The following is a 7658-nucleotide window of genomic DNA, read 5'->3' as shown; positions in this document are numbered from 1 at the left end:
AAAGAGTCCCAGTTTCAGGTTCCACAAACTGCACAGCAAACTGGTACGACTATAGACTGTATATACAAGATGTACAGAGCTGTGATTGGACTCTGCAGTGTTGGGGTGAAACCTAGCAGATAATCAACAGCTACAGCTGCCTGTGTTGGGACACCTGTCAATCAAAGTGACCAAGTCCTATTCAATTCAATTTTTTTTAATTTTATTTATATAGCACTAAATCGCAACAAACAGTCACTTCAAGCAGCTTTTTATTGTAAAGACCCTACAATAATACAGAGAAAACCCAACAGTCAAAATGACCCCTATGAGCAGCACTTGGTGACAGTGGGAACCTTTTTTTTTGTTAGGTATTTCTGCCCTCAAGTGGACATCAGAGGAACTGCAGTTCTTGATGCTTCAGTTTCAGCTCTGGAGGTTAATGTTTGGGTACAGCAGTGAAAAAGCTGGTCAGCCTGTTGTTCAACTTCTCTGCAGCTCTTGAACAAAAGAGTCATTAAAGGATACACACTGTGGACACCAAGTGAGAACCAGTAAGCATGACAAATTAGCATGATGCTGCTCTCACAGAAATGTACCAGCAGGAGAATAAAGGTTGGTGGGTGATCTACAAACAAGCTTATTTCAGTCATGACTAGAAGTCTGCAGTGAGCAGCACAAACTAACAGCTCAAAGACACACAGACCTGATGAGGGAGTGATCAGCCTGCTAACACAGTATCACAGTGTAATAGCACATTATTGCAGCAGGCTGTGTGAGGCTAATATTAAAGTTGATGAGCCGTTTCATAACATTCAGACATTAATGTAACACGTTTCAGATCGCCATCAGTCTCTTTAATAGCTGCTTTCTGATGTTTCAGGTTGGTTTGTAACAGATGCTTCTTTGTGTGTCTCTTCCATCCACCCTCTGATTAAATGCTGCTGTTTAGGGTGAGGAGCTCCACGGCAGAGGCAGAGCTCAGCCCGGCTGTCACTGCTTTGATTCAGCGTAGTCTTAGAAGCAGCTGTTACAACCACAGCAGGCCCAAAGAAAGACATGCTTTTCTCTGTTAATGCAACACAATGTGAAGTAAGCTGAGTCCTGCAAACATCAGCAGAACAACACAAACACTCAAACATCAGCTCGGTATGAATTATGTGTAATTTCAGTGTGTAACATTTCTAATGAAGTATTCATATATTTAAGCTTTATCTTTTTTTCTGTGCAGTATTGAACTTTTGCTCTTGATGCCTCTGTGCTCTTATTAAATAACTATTTTTTATGAAGACCACATGAAGCTAGCATAGCTGTAGCTGTGTGGCACAGTGATCAACGTCTTGAATGTAAGTGAAGCTCCAGGTTTGGTGATCGAGGGCAAACAGCTCTGGTATCTTTTGTTCCCTTCAGTTATTGTTTGTCTTTATCTGATATTTACCGTTGTGACTGTGTTTGTTTAATCAGCTTCATATTTATATTTTTTCTCCTCTTGTGTCATTAAAGGTCAAAGTGCAAATCATCATGTGACGTCTCTTTGAGAGAGTAGAACACACTAAATGTAATGTTTGTGTTTGTGTGATAGGATCTTTGTGCTGATCAAAGAGGAAATACAAAGTTTCAGGACTTTCTGAACTTTAAAGTTGACAGTTTGTAAAATGAAAGTCAAACTGAAACAAAGATAAAACGGAGAGTTTATCGTCTGGCACTGGTCACATGTCAGAGCAATACAGAAAAACTATGTTCAGCATAGAGAGGTTTATATGGTTCATCTTTATTTTTAAAAACTTTTCAAACAGTTTAAAGTTTCTTACTGTTCTTCTATCTTTGACTGATGCCCAGTATCACCTGTGGATGGCAGCAGTGAGGAGGCCCCTCACAGATCGATGTTCTCATCTTAAACTGAGAAACATTTCAAATAATGATCACCTGCTGACAGCCACAGCTTTACTCTGTGCAGGTTCACAAAATTTGGCTCAACTGTAATACAATGAAAAATACATGCAATACATGAAATAACATGTTAGCTGAGCTTTTAATGTGAAAGAAACCAGGCAGGAAGTGTTTAGTAATTGGTGTCTCAGTGCTGTGATGATTCTGTAGCTGTACTGGTGAATCAGTGCTGTAAATATCAGCCTCTGCGTGTAACTGTGCTCCTGTTTCAGTGAACAGATGTGCAGATGTTGATTCCAGCTGTTCGTCAGCCTGTAGAAACCACCACACAGCTGCTGCACGCGGACAGATTCACCTAAATGAAAGAGCTGTGTTTAGCTGTCCACCCAAACACAGCGAGCTTGAGTTTAACCTGCAAAGACAAACACACAACCCTTCATCATCTGTGATGCGCGCGCACACACACACACACACACACACACACACAGAGTAAACGTGTATTTATGTGACTGGAATGCAGTTGAGCAGGTTTTGGTTCATCAGAATCGTGTGGTCACATGGTCTGTGTTTCATAAAGCTTCCTGCTCATCATATTTATAGCTCAAACTGATCAGACTGCTTTTCTCTGTTGAGGAGGAAACAAAGAGCTCAGTGTGTTCAGACTTTGTTTTGCAGCCACAAAGCAGGAGAAGGAAAACGAGGTGAGTGTTACTGTGCTTTTATTTGGTGTCAGAATAATCAGAAAATGTTATTGGCTGGAAAGAAGTCACATGTTTCTCAAATTGGAACAAAACCTCTGAAACTTGTTTTGGTTCATTCTGGGACTCAAATTTGTGACATCATCCAGGAAGAAACATGATGTTTGTTCTGACCACCGTTCTTATGGTGGTCAGAACAAACCAAGTAAGCTGTTTTTCTGTGGACTCTAACAGCAAAATCAAAGAACCTATTCATTAATGAGTCGACTGGTTTATCACACTGGAACATGCGTACGTTGTATTTCCTGTTCTGCCAGTTTGGGGTTTATGTCAATCTGTTCCTCTTTCGCTCTCAGACTGACTGAAGATGAACGGTTTAGAGCAGGTCAGAGCAGAGTCTCCAGGGTCCAGCCATCTGTCCATGAAGAGTTACCATTCCAGGGATTATCCTCCAGTCTTCGGTCAGGAACGTGGACACTCACAGAAAACGTAAGACACTGATTTGTTATAAACTGAAATGCTGTCCTTTGATACTCTTTCAAAGGAGTTTGGAGGAGTGGAGTCACTGAATTGTTCTCCTGTCGAGCAGGTTGTGTTTGAGATTGGAGATCATCAGATATCAGATCACTGCTTTTGGACCAATCAGGTCTCTATAAAGTAGAGTCACCATTCTTGGAAGATACAATCTAAACTATATCCTCCAAGAATGCTGGAAGATTAGGCTAAACATAAACTTAGTAGATCTTTTACAGTTTGCTTTTCATGCACTCACATTTTATAAAGCTTTTAATTATGCTAAGTACTGCACAGTGGTTTTAATCAAACAGCTGCTCACACAGGAACTGTGGTACTTTCAGTTTATATTCTTCATATTTTTCAGTGTAGTTTTATCTTCCTTTGTAAAATCTGCTGCTCTCCTACCAGCACACCTATCTGTCATGGCTCAGCAAGCTGGTGATTAAAAGTTCACAGGTTTATTCACAGTTCCAATAATCAAAAACTAAACAGGGTGAGATTTTCAGACAGTGAGTTCAAGCAAAACTGAAAGGGAAGGTTCATTAACTGCTGCACACTCACACAAACAGGCAGGAGTCCAAAACAAACTCTCAGCTCCTCTCTGGGAACACCAGGAAAATCTGTGCCGAGGAAGCACACAGGTGAGAAGGCAGGTATTTCAGCAAACAATATTCAGCAGTGTTGGCAGTGTGAAACTGAAGATACGTGCTTCGAACCCTGACCTTACAGTCCCATAGCACCTCTGCTTCGAAGCTTGCTTTGAGGCAAAAAAAATCATGTGACGTGTGAGGCAGCAACTGCTTCAATCCCCAAACGAATCAACTGACTACCTTACAGTCCAGCTGTCTCCGTCCTTACAGCCTGTTGACTAGGGATGGGAATCGAGAACGGGTTCTCCACAAGAGCCGGTTCCCAGTAATTCCTTGGAATCATTACTCTGCTTGCTTAATGATTCTGCTTACATGATTACATCACACACGCGCCTTATTTGGTTCAGAATATATCCAACATTGTGAAGACAGAAGCGTCAAGATAAAAAACATTACAAAATTAGGCTTGCACTGTTTCAACAACAGCAGCAGTTGTTCTACGTGCAGTCTGTGCACACACAGCAAGCGCAGAAAGGGGGAGCCGTTACCGAGACGGTGAGCTTGGATGGAACGAAAGGAAACGTTTTTCTTGCTTCCAAAGCATCCATCCATCCATCCATTCTCTCCCATTTATCTGGGGCCGGGTCGCGGGGGCAGGAGCCTAAGCAGAGAAACCCAGGCTTCCCTCTCCCCAGCCACCTCCTCCAGCTCATCTGGAGGGACCCCAAGGCATTCCCAGGCCAGCTGAGAGATATAATCCCTCCAGCGTGGGTCTACCACGGGGCCTCCTCCCGGTGGGACATGCCCGGAACACCTCACCCAAGAGGCGGCCAGGAGGCATCCTAATCAGATGCCCGAGCCACCTCAACTGGCTCCTTTCGATGAGGAGGAGCAGCAGCTCTACTCTGAGCCCCTCCCGGATGCCCGCACTCCTCACCCTATCTCTAAGGGAGAGACCAGCCACCTTTCAAAGGAAACTCATTTCTGCCGCTTGTATTCGCAATCTTATTCTTTCGGTCACTACCCAAAGCTCGTGACCATAGGTGAGGGTAGGAACGTAGATCAACCAGTAAATCAAGAGCCTCGCTTTTACACTAAGCTCCCTCTTCACCACGACAGACCAGTGCAGCGTCCCCATCACTGCAGAAGCAGCCCCGATCCATCTGTCTATCTCCCGCTCCCTTCTCCCATCACTCGTGAACAAGACCCCGAGATACTTGAACTCTTCCACTTGGGGCAAGAACTCGTTCCTAAGCCGGAGAGTGCACTCCACCCTTTTCTGGCTGAGGACCATGGCCTCAGACTTAGAGGTGCTGATTCTCATGCCGGCTGCTTCACACTCGGCTGCGAACCGTTCCACTGCGAGCTGGAGGCCCCCCCCTGATGAAGCCAACAGAACCGCATCATCTGCAAAAAGCAGAGATGAGACTCTGAGGCCACCAAGGAAGAAGCCTTCCGCCACCTGGCTACGCCTAGAAATTCTGTCCATAAAAATTATGAACAGAATCGGTGACAAAGGGCAGCTCCGATGGAGTCCAACACCCACAGGAAATGAATCCGACTTATTACCGGCTATACGGTCCAAGCTCTCACTGTGGTTGTACAAAGACTGAATGGCCCACAACAACGGGCCAGACACCCCATACTCCCGCAGGACCTCCCAAAGGACACCCCGAGGGACACGGTCGAATGCCTTCTACAAGTCCACAAAGCACATGTAGACTGGTTGGGCAAACTCCCACGCACACTCGAATATCCTTGAGAGGATAAAGAGCTGGTCCAGCGTTCCGCAACCAGGACAAACACTGCATTGTTCCTCCTGGATCCGAGGTTCGACTAACGGACGGACCCTCCTTTCCAGCATCCTGGCATAGACCTTACCGAGGAGGCTGAGGAGTGTGATCCCCTGAAAGTTGGAGCACACCCTCCGGTCTCCCTTCTTAAAGATGGGGACCGCCACCCCGGTCTGCCAATCCAATGGCCCTGCCCCAGATCTCCACGCGATGTTGTAGAGGCGTGTCAACAAAGACAGCCCTATAACATCCAGAGCCTTCAGGAACTCAGGGCGAATCTCGTCCAGCCCAGGGGCCCTGCCACCAAGGAGTTGTTAAACTGCCTCAATGACCTCACCCCCAGTGATGGTCAAGGCATCTCCCTCGTCCCCAGACTCTGCTTCCACTACAGAAGGCGTGTCAGTGGGATTCAGGAGGTCCTTGAAATATTCCTTCCACCGTCCGACTATAGCCTCAGTTGAAGTCAGCAGCACTCCACTCGCACTATAAACCATGTGAGTTGTGCACTGCTTTTCCCTCCTGAGTCGCCTGACGGTTTGCCAGAATCGCTTTGATGTCGTCCAAAAGTCTTTTTCCATAGCTTCACCAACTCCTCCCACACCCAAGTTTTTGCTTTGGCCACTACCCGAGCTGCATTCCGCTTGGACTGCCGATACCTGTCAGCTGCCTCCGGAGTCACACAGGCTAATGAAGCCCGATAGGACTCTTCCTTCAGCTTGATGGCTGCCTTCACCTCCGGTGACCACCATCTGGTTTGGTGGTTACCACCACGAGAGGCACCAACCACCTTGCAGCCACAGCTCTGAGCAGCAGCCTCAACAATGGAGGTGCGGAACATGGTCCATTCAGACTCAATGTCCTCAGCCTCCCTCGAAATGCTGTCGAAGTTCTGCGGGAGGTGGGAGTTGAAGATCTCTCGGACTGGGGCTTCTGCCAGGTGTTCCCAGCATACCCTCACAATACGTTTAGGTGTGCCAGGTCTGTCCAGCATCTTCCCCCGCCACCTGATCCAACTCACCACGAGGTGGTGATCAGTTAGAATAGAATAGAACTTTATTGTCATTATACATACAATGAAATTAATCATTACACAACAAGTTATATAACGACATTCCATCACAATATAATGAAATTCCGTTCAGAACAGCCATCCAGTGAAGAAACAGACAAGACTAAAATAGGGGAGATGGGTGTCCGCAGCCACTGCCGTTTTTCACTGGTGCCGCCACTACAATCAGTGCCCAGAAAAGGAAACAAACACACATCATGGGGTAGTTAGGTTAAAAAAAAGTCATCTGGTACGGTGCTCGACATGAGCACCATACCAGGGTCCAAAAACCACCTTAGCAAAGCATATTTTCACATTTAAAGCCAGGATAGCAATATGGTGGGGGGAGGAAGGGGGCAAGAGGGGATGGACATGGAGACGAGAGGGTCAGGGCATTGTGGAGCCAGACGCCAGCTCCTAGCCAAAACAGTTCGCTGATAGTGATGGAAGTTCATCAGCGGCCATGGTACACCAGATCCAGCTTCACAAATCATAGAGAGGTCTCAGCTCAGCTCCTCTCTTCACATTAGGCCGCAGATCTGATATACGATTACAAAATCGATCATCAACCTGAATCGATTATTTTTATACCAGTTTTAATTTTGTTCTACTTTACATTAAAAATAGTTAATGCAAACCAACCCATATGTGGTACATTTTATTCACTAACCCAATGAGGATCAATAAGAAAATCGATAAGGAATCGAATCGATAAGTGATATCCATAACGGAATTGGAACTGCTAAATTCTTATCAATTGTCGTCACTACTGTTGATGAGTGAACAACTGTTAAAGCTTCATGTTATGTATAAAAATAACTAACGTCTAACTGGGATTTCAGTGCTTGTAGAAACATAAATGTCTGCAGATGAATTCGCTCCTCTGACGCTCAGACAGCCACTTTATGAAGGAGGAAACGAATCATAGTGTCAGACAAGTGGTTCAGGTGCAGAAGGAGGGGAAAAGTCAGAGACACACTCAGAGTTTTCTCATTTTAGGGTTAAAAACCCCAGAGTTGTTAGTTAAACCTGCTTCCTGGAATAGGCCCCATGACAGTCATCCATGTTTGTGATTGGTTAGATGCTCCCAATGCCTTTCATGTGAATGCCTTCATAGTTAGCCACATTAAACCTGTGTTAACCT

The sequence above is a fragment of the Archocentrus centrarchus genome, unplaced genomic scaffold (assembly GCF_007364275.1).
Source record: "Archocentrus centrarchus isolate MPI-CPG fArcCen1 unplaced genomic scaffold, fArcCen1 scaffold_33_ctg1, whole genome shotgun sequence".
NCBI lineage: Eukaryota > Metazoa > Chordata > Actinopteri > Cichliformes > Cichlidae > Archocentrus > Archocentrus centrarchus.
The sequence above is the reverse complement of the archived record's forward strand: the minus strand, read 5'-3'. Positions refer to the sequence as shown.